This window comes from Diospyros lotus, chromosome 6 (genome assembly GCF_014633365.1).
Source record: "Diospyros lotus cultivar Yz01 chromosome 6, ASM1463336v1, whole genome shotgun sequence".
In the NCBI taxonomy this organism is placed as follows: Eukaryota; Viridiplantae; Streptophyta; class Magnoliopsida; order Ericales; family Ebenaceae; genus Diospyros; species Diospyros lotus.
In genome coordinates, this window is record NC_068343.1 from 28,777,319 (window position 1) to 28,797,556 (window position 20,238).

The following is a 20,238-nucleotide window of genomic DNA, read 5'->3' on the forward strand; positions in this document are numbered from 1 at the left end:
TACACTATCCTCGATATATACTAACTTCTCTGGGCTCTCGGGGTATTACATTCTCCCCCTCTTAAGCACATGACGTCCTCGTCATGCGACCTTACAACCGGTCCCAGATCTCCCCCCTTGAATGGCGGATATGGGATTCGCCTAAGGTGCCTACACGCACCCCCCATAGGGGCCTACACACACCCCCCTCGGGACTCAGCCTCCTCGCTGAGGTTTGCCCTACCATCGTGCTCAGAGGCTCGGGGGTCGACTCTGATACCACCTGTAACATCTCGTTCGAGCGATAGGAAGGTCCGGAATAACTTATCCTGATAGGCCTACGCGAACTTCCCAGGGGGTCACCCATCCCTGGATTACCCCAGGTCAAGCACGCTTAACTTGGGAGTTCTTTGCCAACATTCAGCCCAAAAGGTATCCAGCTGGTGTTGTTTCCTTTCTTACACTATCCTCGATATATACTAACTTCTCTGGGCTCTCGGGGTATTACATTCTCCCCCTCTTAAGCACATGACGTCCTCGTCATGCGACCTTACAACCGGTCCCAGATCTCCCCCCTTGAATGGCGGATATGGGATTCGCCTAAGGTGCCTACACGCACCCCCCATAGGGGCCTACACACACCCCCCTCGGGACTCAGCCTCCTCGCTGAGGTTTGCCCTACCATCGTGCTCAGAGGCTCGGGGGTCGACTCTGATACCACCTGTAACATCTCGTTCGAGCGATAGGAAGGTCCGGAATAACTTATCCTGATAGGCCTACGCGAACTTCCCAGGGGGTCACCCATCCCTGGATTACCCCAGGTCAAGCACGCTTAACTTGGGAGTTCTTTGCCAACATTCAGCCCAAAAGGTATCCAGCTGGTGTTGTTTCCTTTCTTACACTATCCTCGATATATACTAACTTCTCTGGGCTCTCGGGGTATTACATATATACTTCCCCCAATTTCCTTTTAATTCCCACCACATAAATTCCTTTAACTTTATTTATTTAAGTCCCAACTTAAATCTCCAACCTAGCCTTTAAGTCTTGGACTTTTCTCTTCCCAAGCCCATGCTTCTAGAAACCAACTTCAATTGCCTTTTTTTCTTTCGAGAACACCACTTCCTCCATCCCAATTTTGGCCATATTTTTTTTACTTTTCAACTCTCCTCATACTTAACTTTTCCACTTCCTCATTCCTACACTATACTTAGACTTTTTGTAACGACCCATTAGAGGGCCCAGTATTTATTCAGGAATTATTTAATTAATTATTGAAGCATTGATTAAGAGATTTTGCCAATTAATTATTTAATGTGGCAATTTAGAGATTTTGAAGGAAAAGAATAGCACTTATTTCTTTTTAATGTTGGAGTTAAAAAAATTTGCCAAGGTGGCAATTTAGATTCTTAATTGAGAGAATAGTATTTAAATAGCATTTAAATGACATTTATTTTGTAGAAATTAAATGCAAGGGCATGAAGGTAATTTTGGAGTTTTATTATTATTTGAGAGTTTTAATAATAATTTTTGTATTATTATTAATTAAGTGGGACTATGTATTTAAAGAAGAATGAGAATCCATGTATGAGATGAAATTGGATTAAGAGTCTCCTAGTCCCAATAGGAGAAGGTTTTGAGAGTCTCAAAGTTCAATTGGGAGAGGGATTCCAAGTTATAAAAGGAAAGGGATCTAGGACTTTATGTCTATATATAGAGCCCATAGCTTAGCTTTTCTTCACATTATGTGAAGAACAGAAAGGCCAAGAGATAGCAGAGGCTTGCTAGAGTCTTCAGGATCGCTCCAGGGTTCGATCAGAGAGTTCTATCAGGCAAGTATTCTTCCTGTAATCCCTTCCATTACAGGTTCATATCAGTTTTTCAGATTATTCCAGTTCTTCATTGAGTTCTCAGATTTTATATCAGTAAGCAGAGACGTATATATATATGCGTATAACAGTGAAGTTATGAGCAAGTTTCATTAATCCTTATCCATTTTGGATTGCAAGTTCCATTAATCCTTATCCATTTTGGATTGCAAGTTCCAGTAATCCTAATCCATTTTGGATTGCAAGTTCTATTAATCCTCATCCATTTTGGATTGCAAGTTCCAGTAATCCTAATCCATTTTGGATTGCAAGTTCTATTAATCCTCATCCATTTTGGATTGCAAATTCCAGTAATCCTTATCCATTTTGGATTGCAAGTTCTATTAATCCTTATCCATTTTGGATTGCAAGTTCTATTAATCCTTATCCATTTTGGATTGCAAGTTCTATTACTCTAAGTTCTAATATCCGGATACCTTGTATCGTATCCGGATGTATCTAAAGTTCTTCAAGTATGATATCCGAATGGTTTGTTTATACATCCGAAAAGGTCAAGATAATATCCAGATGTCTCGCCTGATATCCGGATGCCTCCCTCAAAAGTTGAATTTTTCATTCGAATAGTCCCCAGTTATATCTAAATGCATCAGTGAGATATCCGGAGGACCAAAATCATATCCGGATGTCCTAGTTCATATCCGAATACTTCCCAGCATATCCGAATAGCTTCTTCTTTGAATGTCAGTGTATCCGGATGAGCCTTCTTCATATCTGGATGTCTTTCTTCTTATCCTGATATCTTTTCTGATATCCGGATGACTTTTCCAGAAATCTAATTTAGCTTCCAGTGAGTCCTAATTCCAGTTTAATTCAATCAATGTATTCAATACCTTCCAACATTGAATTCATAAGCCAGAACATGACAAGTTAATCATACCCATACCATAAATCATAATTCATAGAATCTTTGTATTCCAATATATAGATGAAGATCATATCATGTTCAGCATTATTTTATTTTGACATGATCAGCATTATTTTGTGAGATTATGTGCATACATTTTGGTATGAGCATTGAGCATGACTTTATATGGAGCACTACATATCGTGTGCCAGCATTTATGTGAGAATTGCATTGCATTATGCGCGCTAGGCGGCTTGTCCGCGGGGATCCCATCAGTTTCAGTTTCAGCTCAGTTTATGAGTTGCTCGCCTGGTGGCAACCAGGGGGCTAGGGGCTTTGCCCACAGTATGTGCTTACGATTTTTATGTATGCAGGTTTCAGTTTAGACAGGTATGTATTATCAGATTATGTGGGCCTATGAGCCAAAGTTGCATACCTGCATTTAGTTTACAATTTATGTGCATTACATTTTTATGAATGCAAACAGACAGTGATTATTCAGTACAAGTTCAGTGAGTTATTTATCAGTATCGATATTCTTTGATTCAGCTTCAGTATTCTTTCCAGCTTATTACTTGCTGAGCTTTTGTAGCTCACCTTGTACTCTTCACCCCTCCAGGTTCTAGCAGGGGAGTATCAGATGTGGGGCCTAGCAGCAGTGTTCAGTAGTGTGTGTACGTGGAGCCGCTCAAGATAAAAGATGTCTGGGAGTCTGTTGAGTTCTATAGAGTTTTCTCAGATTAGATCTTATTTTATATTTCAGTTGAGGGATTGTCCCTTAGATAGAGTTTGTGCTTTTCAGTCTGTATTGACTCAGAGTTTTTATTTCAATTGATTGAGATACTCATTCATGGTATCAAATTTCAGTTTATCAGTTAGTTTATTTTATTTTCCCCGTAGCACCTCTTCTCGGTCAGTTCTAGGAGAGGGGGTGTTACACTTTTTCTCCAAGCCCACCATTTACTTTGCTTTGAATTTTCAACCATAATTAGACTAACTCCCAATTTTCTATCCCCACATTATACCCACATAATTTATTGAAAATGCATTAAACAAGAAATTTACCTACTTGGATCTTCGAACAAAAATCACCATTTTTTCCCTGGGCAACCCATCGCCAGCTCTCAATACCTGACAATGATTAGATTAGGCTTATTAACCCAAATATTCTAATAATTAAATTACTAAAGAAAAATCGGGGCGTTAGAAAGTTGATGGGCTTTCATTTGGATATAGCTGACAAAGCCATATCCTATCAAATTAATTAAAGAATTTTGCTACTCATATTAATAGGATTGCTAATGGATATATGAGCAGATCTTATTACAAAAAACAAAGCATATGTATGCAAACAAAGCAAGTTAAAACTGATATCAACAGCAAGTGGATGAAAACAACGAACTGTATATCTAATTCTTTAATCAATAGCCTTTATATAGGTAAAATACACAAAGTAGCAAATCAACCACTACATAACGTGCAAACAAACTTTCCTATAATTAGGGACACATGCACACTCAAACAAAAAATCCTATTAACCAGGACAACTAACAATTCAATAACTTAAATAAATTAATTAATACTTCCAACAATCCCTCCCTTAAATTGATGTTCCAGACACAACATTCAGTTTAAGAACCAAACTTCAATGCATTATCATCTAAATTGGATCAGCTGAACTACAAACACCAAGCTGCCTCTCCCAGTCATGAGACTGAAACTTCTAAATTGGATCAGTTTAAATTGATGAACTACCAGTCATGAGACTGAAACTTCTATTCAACTCCAGAATTCACTCAAACTTCATCACCAATAGAATGAGACATAACCCAAGACAATTGCCCCACAAATTCCAACCCATTGAATTAGCAAAAAAATGAGTAAACTCATTTAATAATAGTAGATAGAACTGTGACTAACAATTAAAAACAAACCATTAGAATCCCACAAAAAGCCCAAAGAAAGAGAAATAAAAAAAACCAATCCTTAACATATGCTAGCTAACCCTTTGTGTGACCAAAGGAGTTTCCACTTGTTGAAGAGTTGTCTCGAGTTAGTGATAGGATTTTTTTGTACGCTGTTGTATGCGGTTTTAAAGGGTAGTTGATAGGCATTGGCCTTAAGTGTAATTAGCTATTATGTTGGGGGTAAAATTGCAAATATAAAAAATGCTCCTAGGAAATAACGCCCACTGTTATAAATAGGGCAGTGGGGCTAGAGGTCTGGGAGAACCGCATCTTCCTTTCTCTGTTTTCATGAGAGTTTTTGAGAGTGGAAGGCTATGTGTATGGGAGAAATAGTTTTTGTACATTCTTGGGAAAACTTGTATCATGAGAGAGAGAAAGAAAGAAATGGAGAGTTTGTACTGATCTTTCATCAAATAAAGAAGGCTGCAATAAGATCCCATTTTTTCGTAAGGTTGCCACGTGATTTAAGTAAGTTTAGGATACCGAAAAATGAGCTTGATAACGAAATAGATCGTTGAATTGACTGCAAGGAATGCCCCGGAGTGTAATGGGCTGTGAAAAATGATATGGTCTCGATAAGCATTCCGAGATAGGATTTATAGAATTAAAAGAAATCGAAATTGAGCCAATTTTCAGTACAACTATAATACAACTGTGATTGAGATTGAAATATCAAATTTTCATAGGGGGACTTCCAGGAAATCATTGGAACCCTGAGGGGCTCCGATTTTTCATAAGGATCAACCTTTTGGTGGTTGCAAGATGAATCAATAGCCCGGTGAGGACCCGGGGGCGAAATCGTCCTTATCGAGTAAATTTAAAGTTATTAATTGTGGACTTAAAGCATCTTAATGCAAATTAATTGGACATTAAAGGGTGTATTTGCAATTTAAAGAATTCCCAAGTGTAATAAAGAATAATTATGAGAACTAATTGGGTAAGATATATATTATATAATGTGTAATATACATACTATATATACATATATTTGTGCATGCCTGCGCAAGCGTGGGAGGCAGCATTTGGAATTGAGACTTTGGGCAGAGAGATTGTCGAAGAAGGAGAGTGGCGCCCAAGCTACCTCGCCTATATATATATATAGAGAGAGAAAGAGAGATCAAGTGAGTAAAAGAGGGAGAGCTCGTCAGAGCTAAGGCTGAGAGCTTCGGCAAGCAAATGCGAGAGAGAAGAGAGAGATCGGAGACTGAGCGAGCAAGATCGAGGGAGAGAGACCAAGATCGAGAGGGAGCTGGATGGTAGGCGGTTGCGGTGCAGCAGCCAGATGCTGCCATGGTAGCCGTGGCAATGGCCGCAGGCAGTGGTGCGGGGTGGTTGCTGGGGCGAGTGAAGGCTTCCGGCGATGACAGTCGCGTTGTAACAGGCGTCGGACGACAAGGGCAGCGCTGGCAGAGGCCGAGTAAGCTAAGGTTGGCACTGATGCGCGCGCCATTGTGCGCGGGTGCGGTAAAGAAGAAGAAGAACAGAGGGAGTAGGAGGAAGAAGACAGGAAAAGGAAACAAAATAAAAAAAGAAAAGAAAAGGAAAGAAAAAGAAAATAGAAAAAAATAGAGAAATGTGGAAAAAATCTTGAAAAATAGGAAATAGTGATTTATTAATATTTTCGAGTTTTTTGCGAGAGAAATGGTTCAGGCACGCGTTTCAAGGCTATGCACAAAAATCGAGACGGTACACGAAAATCAAGATAGTGTATGAAAAATTAAGATAGTGCGCGAGAATCGAGGTTAGTCACATTTCGAGGTCAAGGTGCGTATACCGAGGAAGCCTGAGAGGCTAAGTTGAGGTAAGTTAAATTTTCTAAAAATTCTAGTAAATTAAGAAAATTATTATATAAATTGCTATAGGGAAATATTTGGAAAATATTGGAGAAATAATTGGTTTGGACTTATTGAGGAAAAATAGGAAAAAGTTGAGGGAAATTATGAAAAAATTAGGAAGGAAATAGAATATTGATATTAGTGAAAGAATATGATGGCCAAGGTATGTTGAGGATCCGAATGGAGTATGTTAGAATCTTGGCATGAAAATCAAGATGTTTGAGATGCGTATGAGGTAAGTGGTATTTCTCAACTAGATTTAGTTTTATGAAAATGCTTGGTTTGTAAGTGGTTTTTTCAAAACCCAATTTTATGTAAATGGGTTTATCATGTTGTCATGTCTTGATGTGAATATGTCATGTAGATTGCATTTACATGTATTAATGTTGAAATGTGCATATGTTCACAATGATATTATTGATCATGCATTCTCATAAGGGTTTGAGAGTACGGGCCGAGATCGCTGCTCTTACAAGGGTGCACCCATACACTTTGGCCTGAGAAGGAGATTGTAAAAATGGAGAATAGCATTAAGGTACGGTCGACTCAAACCGAAATGAAATGAAAAAGGACATTTTGCATACATACACAAAAATGATTTTGTACCATTACTTAGATGATTCATCATCTAACTTGGGCTTTGCCCTTGGAATATTCAAACGTTCCAAATGGAGATTATAGCAGGAATAAGGATGAATGAAGCATGAAATAACACTTAGCAAAGTGCACGATGAATGTATGTAATGTAGCCCATGTATTTAAGTTCTGCTACTTTGAAATCCGAACGTTTGAGGAATGATGATACATAACTTAATGGTTAATGATGATGTATAACCCTAGTTACGGTTAATGTTAGTTGAGGACGTATGTTATGTATTAATGTTAGTTGAGAACGTATGTTATGTTTTAAGTTATGATGAGGAACTTATGTTCCATTGATGAATAGCCTTGTATTGAGGATTAAGTTTGAGAAACGGTGATGTAAAGAATTGATTAATGATTAATATTAAGATGTCAGGTTCAATTCTAGCTTCCGCATTTGATGTATATAATGATTCTCTTTTGAGATAAAATGATTGAAAATTCTGGGATGGATGCGAGGAATGATGTGATTTAGTATTAGTTTGAAAGGAAATTTTTTTTTATTGTCCTAGAATTGTCCCAATTTATGACGCGCTCGAAAACGGGGCGTTACAGCTGCTCGGAGGGTTTCAAGGTTGGATGTAGTGCCATTAACGTGGCATGAACCAGGATAAAAGTATGTCTTCTCATGTGGTTTGCGTGTTTCATTTCTTATTCTATTCTTGGTTAAATCTCTATTCTTTATTATATCTTGTGTTGGTTGTATGTTGGGCGGGTGAGTTGTGAGTGTATTGAGAAGTGTTAGATAGGTTTCTTGGGTGAGTTTAAAGGCTGCCAGTGCTCCCAAATTTTAACACCACTAATAGTAGGGATAAAGTTTGTTGCGAGCTCGGCAACAACAATTCTAACAGTTAGGTTGAGAGTGATGGGGATTGAGTGAAATTGAATTGGATAGAGGAGATATTAGTAATGGAATACAAAAATAAATAAAAAAGTGCTCTTATTTATTTTCATCTTAAGATTGATTTGATTTTTTTTTTTTTTGGTCTCCTCCAATTGGGAGAAAATGGATGGGAAACAATTTTTTATGTTTTGATAATGTCAATTTTAATAAACCACTGTATCCTTCCTTTCTTATTTTTCACTAAGAAAGTAAGATAGCTATTTGTGCTTTAATATCCTTTCATTTGACAATGATTGTTGTTTCAAAACTTGCCCATAATCACAACACTACATTATGCCTTTCATAGTTGTGGCAACTAACAATAACATTATACAAACGTATTCCTAACTATTAGATGAAAATCATAATATCAACCCCATGCTTTTGGCTTCAAATTGACAGTGCCTCCCAAATTGCAATAATTTAATTTATTTATACTTCTAAGTGACAAACAAAAGCACAAACACACCCATAATATATATTAATATTTGATCAAAAAAATCGATGCGAGCGTGGAGGGAGGAAACAGAAAGTTCGACCTTCCAATTCATTGCAGTAAGGGGAAAAATAATCAAAACAGAGGAGTGAAGAAAGAAATAGCAAACACAAACACATTCTTAAACATTACAGATTTACATAAAAATATAGAATGGAAGTTAGATTGAGATTTAGGTATTTGTGTACCAATCAGACCAATAATAAACAAAGTCCGAAACCCTAATTTGTGAGTTGCCGAGAGAGAGAGAGAAAGAGAGAGAGAGACCTTGCTATCAGTGCACAGAGTTAAATTGCAGAAGGGAATTTGAGTGTGATGCTTAGAAAATGAATGTCCACGACTCCCAACTCGCTTGGTCGACGCTTCTTGGGTTTTGATTTTTGCTCTTCCCAAATCCCTCCCGTCAAAACTGTATTTGTATTGTAGAGGTGGCGAGCAAGAGTGAGGGGAAGCGAGCGAAAACAAAAGGTAGTGGGAGAGAGTGAGATAGGCCACGAGCAAGAGCGAGGGCGAGCAACAGAATAGATAAAGTGAGAGGGAGAGAGGGGCAAGGGTTTACTGTTGTTTATAGGACGGGGAGGAGGGGGTTTGCAGAGTGCGTTTCTGTGCACCCTATTTAAAGGAGGTAACTTAACCCTGCGTGAATTTTGGGCCCCCGTCTATTACCCCTACCCCCTTGGCACATTGTGTCTCTCTCCCCCACCCTCTCTGTACTAACCCCTTCTCTCCATTTATCCACTCACCACTGACACACCTCTTGTCGCGCCACCACCTCGCCTCGCCTTAACTCGTCGTTGTCGCCTCGCGGCCACAAAACACACCAACTCACCTCGCCTTCATTGCGTCTCCTCCACCTTCGGTAGATTAAAGTTCGATCAGACTTCGTCGTTACACCCTCACGATGCCTCACTGTCGTCACCTTACCCTAAGCAACAACCTCCATTTTCTCTTTCTTCCAATCGGACTTTAATGATGATGAAGTCCAATTCATGAAGGCAAGGCGACAAGGTTGCAAGGAGACGATGAGGTGCCACGAGGCTTCAAGAATGTAGCGACAACGATGGCAAGTTGACAGCAGGAGAAAAAAAGGGGAGGAGGAAGGCAAAAAAGAGAAGAGAAAGAGAGAAATTGGTGAGTCTCTTGAGGGAAAAGAACCCCCCCAAATAACTCTTTTAGCCCCTAGACTAATAAGGGGGTAAAGTCACCCCACGTTAAATGGGGTGCAAAAAATTGAACTCGGGTTTACAGAAGTTAGGCAAGTGCCCCGGGGGTGGGGGTGGGATTTAATTAAATTTTTAAGTAAACAATATATATGTTATCAATTAATTAAAATAATAATAATTTCATCCACCAAAAGAAATTTGATGTAACTTTTGAATTATAAAAATAATCGATGTAATTTTTTAAAAAATAATTAATATTCTCTATCTATTTATACAATAGATTAAGGAGATTAAGTATAATCCATTCTATATATAATTATAATCGAATAACATTGCTACTCGCACAATAATTATAAAAAAACATAAAATTTATAGCTTGCTTTTATTTTAATACACTTTAGTCCACAATCAATTTATATAATACATTAAGGAGCTTGCTTTTGATGGATTGTTGTTCTTGATTCAACAAATTATTACAAAATCGATGTTTTTATTCTAAGTGCTAGCTTAGGGGAAAGAAAAAACATATTTATATCATGGTTAAAATAAATCAAATGAATAATTAATTATAATCATATTATGATCAAAATAATCTTCTATGATGAATCACATAGTTTTTTATTTCATCGACTCATAAAATTATTAAATGACTTGTAATTACAATTGAAACAATTGAAATTGTAATAATAGAAGAAAACAATGAGTATAATATCAATAGTAAATTATGTCGATGTCAAGAATTGGTCGACTAGGATCCGATAACCAGCTCAGAATCGAAAGCACCAAAACGAAGAAAAAGAAAGAAAAAGATAAAAGAGAAGGAAAGCACAAGATTTAACGTGGTTCGACCCAATCAAGGCTTATCTCCACGGTTAAAACTGTAGTTATTTTAGCAGCGTAACTGTATCATCCCTTTACAATGATCATTCAACCCCTATTTATAGAGGTTGAATGATTACTTCGCGGTCTCCTTATCATGCGAGTTGAATAGTTCGGCCAATAAGCTGAAGGCATCGCTGGGAGCTCGCTTGGTTCCGCATTCTAAACTCGGGTTTTGGCAATGTGCGGCCCTACTTTGACGACCTTGAACTTGGGATTGTTGGGCTTTGGGATATTGGGCCGGCTTGCTGGGTCGGGTCCAGCCCACTTAACTTTATCCGGGAAGCACCCAAAACACTAGCCCCCCAGCTCTTAGTACGACCAGCGGATTGGGAGATGAAGTCAGTTAGTTTTGCGAGCCATGCGAGACACCGAACTGCCTTTCTGACAATTGTCCAATCATTTGTAGGGCCATTTCACATTGCACGTCTTGTTTTAAAAGCATTTAGTTCACACATTCCTCGTAACTGCCAAGTAATCATAGTGGTGGGTCTCGTAGGTTCTCTCACTGCTGTTAGATCTAGAGTAATCGAACAACCTCATGATCCAATGATAACTTGGCCCCAAGTATATAAACGAGTGAGGGTGAGCCTTCTATTCCCCCCACTGTCATTTCAAAGTAGCATTTGCTTCCATCGTCACCTTCTTCCAAGCTCGAGACCATCACCACTTGCTTCCACCTCTTTGACCTTGGCACCAGAGGTTCCTATTGCATTTTCTTGAGGATCAACCTTCACCTTCGGCATTTATAGCAGTCATTCAAAATGGTAAGCTTTTGGAATACTCGGTAGCTTCTTTCACGGCCGTTCTATCCCCTTGTTGATCCGGTGTCATTCGCCTGCCATTATCTGATAAGTTTTTAGAGGATCGTCGGGTCTTGTGGATCTAGCAACCCTCATTCACCTTAGATAGATCCCTGTTACGAAGCGTGCGACCTGGTATATAGGAGATGTCTTCTAGGATTTTTTTTTTTGTTGAAATTTGTGAGGATTGGTCTGCTTCTAGTGACTTGACTCTGTCTTTTGTCTTCCTCCGTCATAGATGTCCACACCAGGTCAAAAGCGTCGCAACCACAGGGTAGGGGATAATGACACCTCAAGCTCGTAGGAGGATAATAAAGCTGAAGTGCGGGCTACATGGGGGATGATTTCTCATCTCTCCTAAGTGACCGAGAAGTTTAATGCACACGCCAATCCTTTCGAAGCCCGACGAGCTACCGAGAAGAGGCAAGGAGTTCAAGCATTACCCCACCAAAATGAAGCCTAGCGATCTCAAGGCCTATGCAACAGAGTTTCGCCTGCCCAAAGGCTATTGTGTCATAGTGCCGTCTTCGAAAGACCACGCGGCTTACCCACTATCGGGGTTCATCGCCGTCAATCCCTAACACCTAGAGTTTGGCTTTAGGTTCCCTGTTCCTACCTATCTTGTAAATTTATTAAGTGATCTTAACCTTTCTCCTTTCCAACTCACCCCGAACTCTTATGCATAACTTACCTCTTTAGTCGTTTTCTTTAAGAAAAATAATCTTCCACCTCCTTCACCCAAAGTCCTTAAGCTTATTTATTCTTTCAAAAACACAAAGGATGGGTTGTATTACCTTGCAGCTTGATCTTCTGTGTATAAAGAGCTTTTTCCATGGGACAAGGCAAAAGGTAAATCCAACGTGGGCGATTATAAAACCCACTAGTTCTTCATTTCATGCCCTTTTCTCTTCAGCCTCAGAAATTTTAGCTTCACCCTAACCCCGAGTAAAGGACTTTTCTACTATTTACCTCCTTTCCCCCCCCTTCCCCCTTTTTTTAATCATCATTTTTTTTTTCATTTTTTGACTTGTTCTTGATTTGCAGACGTCTCTGGGTGGAAGCTTGAGCTCACCCGAGAGGAGGCCAGGGAGCTAACGGAGCTAGCAGCCAAGAAAACTGACCAGGACGACCCCGAGCTTATTGATGAGCTACTCTGTACTCACCAATAAGCTCCCCTTCTTGATTGTAAACTCATCAGAAGTAACAGATATATCGGAGCTCGTGGTGTGCTACACGTTAAGTCCGCCTTCGAAGCATCCGAGGTAAGCGGGAGCTCGATTGAGGAGGACTAGTCCTCCTGTTCGATGATGGTGAAGCTAAATCTTCATATGCCTAGTCAGCCCACTGCGAGTTCTCATATTGCTGCTCCATTCTGTAATACCCAAGAACTTTGGGTTGTTATTTTAAAGAAAAAATGGAAATTCGGGAAAAATAGGTATTTGAAAAGCTCAAAAAATTTACTGAATCAGCCGAAGGGAGTACCCTGAAGCTTAAATATCTAAGGAAATAGGAATTCCTTTAACAAGCATATCGAGGAATGATTTTTAAGACTGAAAGAAATCTAATCAGAAACCGTTTTCGGTACAGCTATGGATCGGGTTGAAAAACCAAATTATCGTAAGAGACTCTCAAAATGATGATGAAAGCCTCAGGAAGCTTCGATTCGTAAAGTAGAATAACCCTTCAATGAAATCAGGAAGAAACGAGTAGGTTTACGGCCAAAACGAAGAAGTGGGTCTTAGTGTAATTTTTTAAAATTGCCTGAAGGGGGTTAAAATGACATTTTTTGAAAGTTTCAAGGGAGAAATGGAAATATTAGAACTTGAAGGACTTAATGGAAATATTCAAAAGTTGAGGGGTTTTTATGAAAGAGGGCCAAAATAGAAAAAAAAAAAAAAAAAAAAAAACAGTGGGGCAAAAGTGCAAAAAATGAAAATCTTGGCCATGAGGGGTCGCCGAAAACCACTGGGTTCGCATGGGGGGTGGTTAGGGATGGCCAAGGAGTGATGATGAGCTGACAATGGCCACTTGGGTGGCAAAATTTTTGAGAAATTCGGCCAAGAAAGCTGATTGAATTGTCGACGCTCGCAACTTGCTTTTTTAGGCGCGGGTTGATGCTTTCAGGTCGATCTAGGGGAGGTGAGAAAGTTTAAGGCAATGGGTGAGATGGCCAAGGCCATTTTGAAGATCGATTTTCTCCTATAAATAAAGCTCATGATGGTCGAGAATTTTTTAGAATGAAAGCTCAAATCGAAGGCATTTTTGAACAAATTGAGAGGCAAGGATAGAGGGCTTTTGTTTCTCATAGGTTGGAGAGCATTTATGGAGAATTTGGCGAGCAACGAAGCAAAAACGAAGGAGATCCGAGGCTTCGCCAGAGTCCTAGGTGGACTGCTTGACCGAGACTTCGAGCTTCAAGTTGACCGACTTCCCGACCTCCTTTCGAGCCATCTCAGGTACCATCATGATCGAGTTGGCCTGTAATTTAGCAAGATGTGAAAATCCCATTTTTCTGGCAAGTTGTCGTCGGAAAAGATGACCGGCGCGTGAAGCTCACATGCCAGTCTCACTTGCCCTACCACGCGTTGGCGCGTGCGAGCGTGTGCGGGCTTGGGTTTTTTTTGTAATTTTTTTAATATGCTGAGAAAAATATTTTAGGATTTTCTATAAAAAATATTTGCAAAATAAGTGATGTAGGTATTTATTTTGGATTCTTAGAGAGAATAATTAGAGAAAATAGAGAAAAAAAGGCTAGAAAATTAAGGAAAAATAGTTTTTACTGATTATTTAAATGAATATCTTGTCTAGGATGTCTTGTGATTTGAGGTGAAACAATTGGTGCAATTTTCAAAGTTAACACGAAAAAACAGGATAGTTACATGCTTTTCGAGATAACCCGAACTTTGTGAAAGATGAGTGGTTTTGTCCCTATAACCCATATACGACATGATTACCTTTCTACGCATGATATTTATGTGTGTTATGATCATTTTCGTCATATTTGTTCATGTTCTATTGCGTGAAAAATTGTGATATTCACATGACACGATATTATTGTTGTTATATTGGACCTTGTGCATGGGATTGGGATGTCGCCTTAAGAGTGTAGCCATAATTCCCTGAGGGCAATTGAGGGAACAACGTTAAGCTTATTCTGCAGAGGTTCAGGATTCTACCTAGGGTTCCATGCTGGGCTGGTGGGCTAGGGAAGTTACACTAAGGTATTTGTTTATAAATGTTCATGCATAATTCATTCATTCATGCTTATCTAACCCTCACTTAGAGGATTTCATCTTCTAATATTGGACTATGTCCCTAGAATAATCCACATTCCAGGTGAGGCAAGCAGCCGAAAGGGCAAGGAAGTGATCGAGGTATGATCACCTCAGAAATTTTATGGGTCCCATGTGGGACTAGGACCATCTATTTCGGCTGTATTATTTAGATTTTAAATAAATGCTTTAAGCATGTGTTGGGTAAACAATGTTTATAAACCCTCGTTATGTTTTCGAGGTTTCATACAGGTTCTGATCTTGCTTCCGCTTATGTTTAAAATGTATCATTCCTTTGCTATGTTTGGGAGTGTTAAATATAAAGGTTATGTTGAGGATTTATTGTTGATTTATGTTTGATGTATATGAAAAAAAAAAATCCTAGCATATATTTTAATGCCCTGGAAGGCGGGGTGTTACACGCTCCCTGTTCCTACCACCAGCGCACAAGGAGAGGGGTCTTGATTGAGGAGGCCCAGCGAGGTTGGCTCTAGCCTCGCCACCTCGAGCTCGGTCCCGGCGGCTGCCGCCACTTTAGCTCCCAAGAAGGCGGTGGCCTCAGCCTTGAAAAGGGCAGCTTTGACTACATCTGAACGTCAGAGGGCCCCTACTACCGGTGATAAGAGGAAGGGTCCATCTGCTTCTTCTCCACCCAAGCAGTGGCCTTCGACGGAGAAGAAGCAAAAGGCTGTTGAACCTCCTAGAGAGGTCGCGACCAAGTAGATACCCGGGCTGGAGTTCTTAGGCCTTCTCCTCGACAATCTGAATGATATGATGGGCACCTCGAGTAGAGTCTTGTCAAGGGAGGAGCTTAAGGGTGAGGCCCTATCATTTTACATAGCTCGCCACGCTCTTCTAGTAAGACATGCCTTTCTCTTACCCTCGTCATGTTTTTCTTTGTTCATCTCTTTCAATTCCTCCTTCTTGAAGACTAACCAATCATGCCCTGCAGGCCTATCTCGGTGTCATGAAACATATGAAGGATATAAGAGATAACCAAGTGCATCGAGGAGAGGGAAAAGGTCTGAGATCTAAACTCCAGACTCGTGACCGAGCAGAAGACGCTGGGGGAGAAGGTGGCCTCTCTAACCCAAGAGGCTGACTAAGCTCGGAAGAATGACGAGGATCTGAAAGCGTGGTTAGAGGTTGTGGAAGAGGCTAGGAGAAAGGCGGAGAAAGGCCTGGCCGAAGAGATGGCAGCCCATACAACCCTTTCCTCTAGTTTTAACTCGAAGCTTGACAACGCTGCCAAGGAGCTAAGCGAGGTAAATAACGAGATGAACTTAGCCTGGTAGTGAGCTGAGAAGGCCGAGAAGGAGGTTGAGGTGGCCTGGGAGGAGACCGAGGGTTCCAAGGGAGAGGTCGTCAAGGTACAAGTGGAGGTGGAAGCTCGGGTCGCCCAAGTACGCGAGGAGGCAAAGTCCGAGACCTGCAGTCGGTTCCTCTTCACCTTATGGGCGGAGCATCCCAAGTTGGATTTCTCCTTCTTTGGTGAGGAGGCGGTGGAGGAGGTCAAGAAGTTCGCCTCCCAAGCTGCTGGGAAAAATGGTGTCCTAGCTTCCCTCGCTCTGGACCAAGGTGCGCCAGGCTGAGCTTCCTAGGATGCGCGGGACCCAACTCTTGACTCCCATGACTAAGACGCTCTTGACGCCACTGCCCGGGGTTAGAGCTCCTTGTTTTCATTTTTTTTTTTGCTTTGTAATACAAGTACTTTCTTAATGAAGCTTAGTATTCTTTGAACATGTCCCTTTTGCTTTAAATTTTTCCACGAACTCAAACCAATCAAACTTGGAGTTTAAATGAGCCTTGACGAGATAACACTTGAACTAATTTCTAGGATATACCTTAAAGCAAACTCTAGGAATCCTCAAAATATATATGGGGATAAGGACAAGAGTATACCTTAGAATAAGCTTTCTGAATATAAGCTTGAAATGAATCTTTTGAATACAAATTAAGATAAACCCAAAGAATTCCCAGACCGTAGCTAGTGAGTTTGAAACAGCGCGTCGTTGACGGACATAATAATTAATATTTAAGATACGTGTCCAATAGGTCGCAAACAGCCATACTTAGGCAAATTAAGGCAAACCTTAGCTAACATGTCCTCATGTCCAGCCATAATAGCAAAATAGTACTAATCCATTAACGAGATGATAATCAAATCGAACCAAGTCTCAGTTAATACGTCATAATGAGATAATATCTAGATCATGTTGAAAACCTTGCCAAGATATATGTCCAGGTAGATCGCATTGCGATCTCAACTAACATACCATGGCTCCCATTTAACTAACTTGCATCGCCAAGCTATATGTCTAGGTAGATTATAGGCTGATCCTAGCTAACATATCATGGATTTTTACAAGTTTAACGAGTCTAGAGGGAACACCCAGGTAGGTCGTGGACGATGACTTAAACCAAGATGAAAGGACCCCAGTTAGTGAACCCTTAGCTCGAAAACATTAATAGAGGTGGTTGCTCAGTAGGTACCAAACCATACCATTAGGTCAAGATGAATGGTCCTCAACTTGCAAACCATGACTCAGGGAAGGACCAAGGTGAATGCTCAGTTACGCCGCAAACCATAGCACGGTGGCTAAGATGAATGGGCTCCAACTCGCAAACCAGGGTGTCTCTACCCCCAATTTTAAGAACATTCAATCGAATATCAACAAGAATAAAATGCAATAAACTTATTGAATGAAAATTCATACATTCCAATTCATTCCAATTAGAATTATGAGAATTAATTGTAACAAAAAGTAGGAGCATAAGTAAGAAAAGTTACATTAATTGGAAGTAAGGATGGAGGTGCTCCACATTCCAAGTACGTGGGAGAATAGCCCCATCCATATTTGCTAAATGATAAGCTCTGTTTCCCAAGTCTTCTTCGAAGACGAAGGGTCCTTCCCAGTTAGGACCTAGTGTGCCATCATTGGCCTTACGAGCTTCGGGAAGTATAAGGTGCAATATGAGATCTTCGACATTGTAGCGTCGAACCTGGACCTTCTTGTTGTAGTACCATGCTACCCTTTGTTGGTAGATCGCGACTCTCATGCGAGCTATGTCTCTCGCTTCCTGAAGCAGGTCTAGACTCGCTACTAGCAACTCGTCATTGCCATTTGGATTGAAGGAAGCGCTTCATTGGCTGGTCACTTCGTGCTCTGCTGGGATCATGGCCTCGGACCCATACACCATTGAGAATGGGGTCTCCCCCGTGCTGCTTCGAGCTGTTGTCCGATAGGCCCGGAGCACTATTTGCAGTTCATCCACCCAAGCCCCATTTCTGGCCTCTAGCTTCGTTTTCAAAATCTGCTTGATTATTTTGTTGACAGCCTCGACCTGTCTGTTGGCTTGGGGGTGGTCCACGACCATGAAGCTCTTCTCGATCCCCAGTGATTCGTAGAACTGGATGAACTGCTCACTGATGAACTGGGTTCTATTGTCTGTGACTATTTGCCTTAAAACTCCAAACCTACAAATAATGTTATCCCATATAAATTTTTGTACCTTTAAACTAGAGATCTCCGCGAGCTCTTTAGCTTCTGCCCACTTGGTGAAGTTGCCAATTGCTACTATGGCGTACTTACACCTTCTGCGGCCTGTAGGAAGGGGCCTAATCAAATCCATGCCCTAGATAGCAAACAGCCACAGGCTGCTCATCTGCTGCAAGTAGGCTGGCGGAGCTCGCAGGACTTTAGCAAATCTCTAGCACTTATCACACTTCTTAACCAACTCTATTGCATCTTGCTTCATTATGGGACAATAAAATCCCTGTCGAAGTGCCTTCTGTGCCGGTTATAGTGCTTCAACATGATTACCACAATGGCCTGCATGAATCTCTTCTAGCACAATTTAACTGTCAGGGCCATCAATACATCTCAAAAGTGGGGCTGTGAACCCTCTCTTTTATAGCCTATCGTCATAGACACAATATCGGGATACTCAAGCTCGCAATCAGAGTGCCTCCAACTTATCTTCTGATAGCCTCCCATTTTTATAGATAATCTAGAATGGGATTCATCCATGAGCCTTGGGGCACGTTGATCACCATTATTTCAGCTGCTTGTTCTGTGCTTTAGGCGGCTAAGAACTCCACTGGTATAGCTCCCAAAAAATCAGGATCTCAGGCAGTCGCCAAACGGACCATTGCATCTGTATGAGAGTTCTAAGAATGGGGAATCTGGTATACCTCATATTACTTCAAGGCATCTAGGAGCTCGTGTACTTTTTGCAAGTATGCTGTCATTTTTGAGCCCTTGGCCTTGTATTCTCCTCGTATATGACTAACAACCAGCTGAGAATCGCTGAAAATTACAAGGGCCATCGCTCTCACGTCCTTCGCTAAGTAGAGTCTGACTAGTAGTGCCTCGTACTCAGCTTCATTATTGGTGGCTTGGAAATTGAATCTCAGGGCATAGAGAATCCTGTGACCCTCAGGGCTTATAAACATGACTCCAGCCCCCTGTTCACTTGATGATCCGTCCACATATAGCTCTTAGGACAATCCTTCCAAGCACTCCGCCTCCTCTTCAATTGGCCTAGTGAACTCAACAATAAAATTCGCTAGTGCTTGCCCCTTTATCGCCGTCCTCGATGCGTGCTCTATATCAAATTGGGCAATCTCGATAGCCTACTTCAGTAAGTGACCCGAGCTTCTACAAGATCTGCCTCAGTAGGTACTTGGCTAGGACCTCAATCTGATGAGCGTAAAAATAAGGCCACAACTTCCTTGATGCCTCACCAGATGATACACAAGCTTTTCCATTGGTGTGTACCTTGTCTCTGCATCCACCAGCCTCTTGCTGAAGTAATATACGGGGTACTGCACCACATCCTCCCCTCGAACGAGGGCCATGCTGAGAGCATGCTGAGACACTCCTAGGTATATAGTCAGTTTTTGTTCGTCTTTGGGCTTGACAAGGAGCAGAGCTCGTCCCATATACTCCTTGAGCTGCTAAAAGGTGGCCTCACATTCTTCTGTCCACTGGAAATCCTGTGCCTTTTTCAGCACCTCGAAGAATATGACACATTTATTAGTCGCCTTAGAAATAAATTAGCTCAGGGCAGCGACCTGGCCGGTGAGACTTTGCATGTCTTTTATCCGTATGGGCGACCCCATATCCAACAAGGCTTTTATCTTCTCCGGATTAGCCTTGATGCCTCTATTATATTCACCATAAAACCCAAAACTTTTCGGGAGGCCACCCCAAAAGCACACTTGAGCAAGTTGAGCTTCATTTGATAGCTCCTGAGGATCTTAAACATCTCCCTCAAGTCACAGACGTGATCAACTGCCCATTCTGACTTTACTAGCATGTCGTTAACATAGACCTCCATGGTCTTGCCGATCAACACCTCAAACATCATATTCACCAGTCTCTGGTAGGTCGCCCTAGCATTCTTTAGCCCAAATGGCATCACCTTGTAACAATACAGCCCCCAGTCAGTAATAAACGACATGTGTTCCTTTGTTGGGCTAGAGCATGTCAACACCCTCCAAGTGATTTTCGAATTTCGAGCAAGCCTTGACCTTAGGTTTCTGCACTCTAGGTCCTTGGTCTAGGCCTCAGAACACTATAT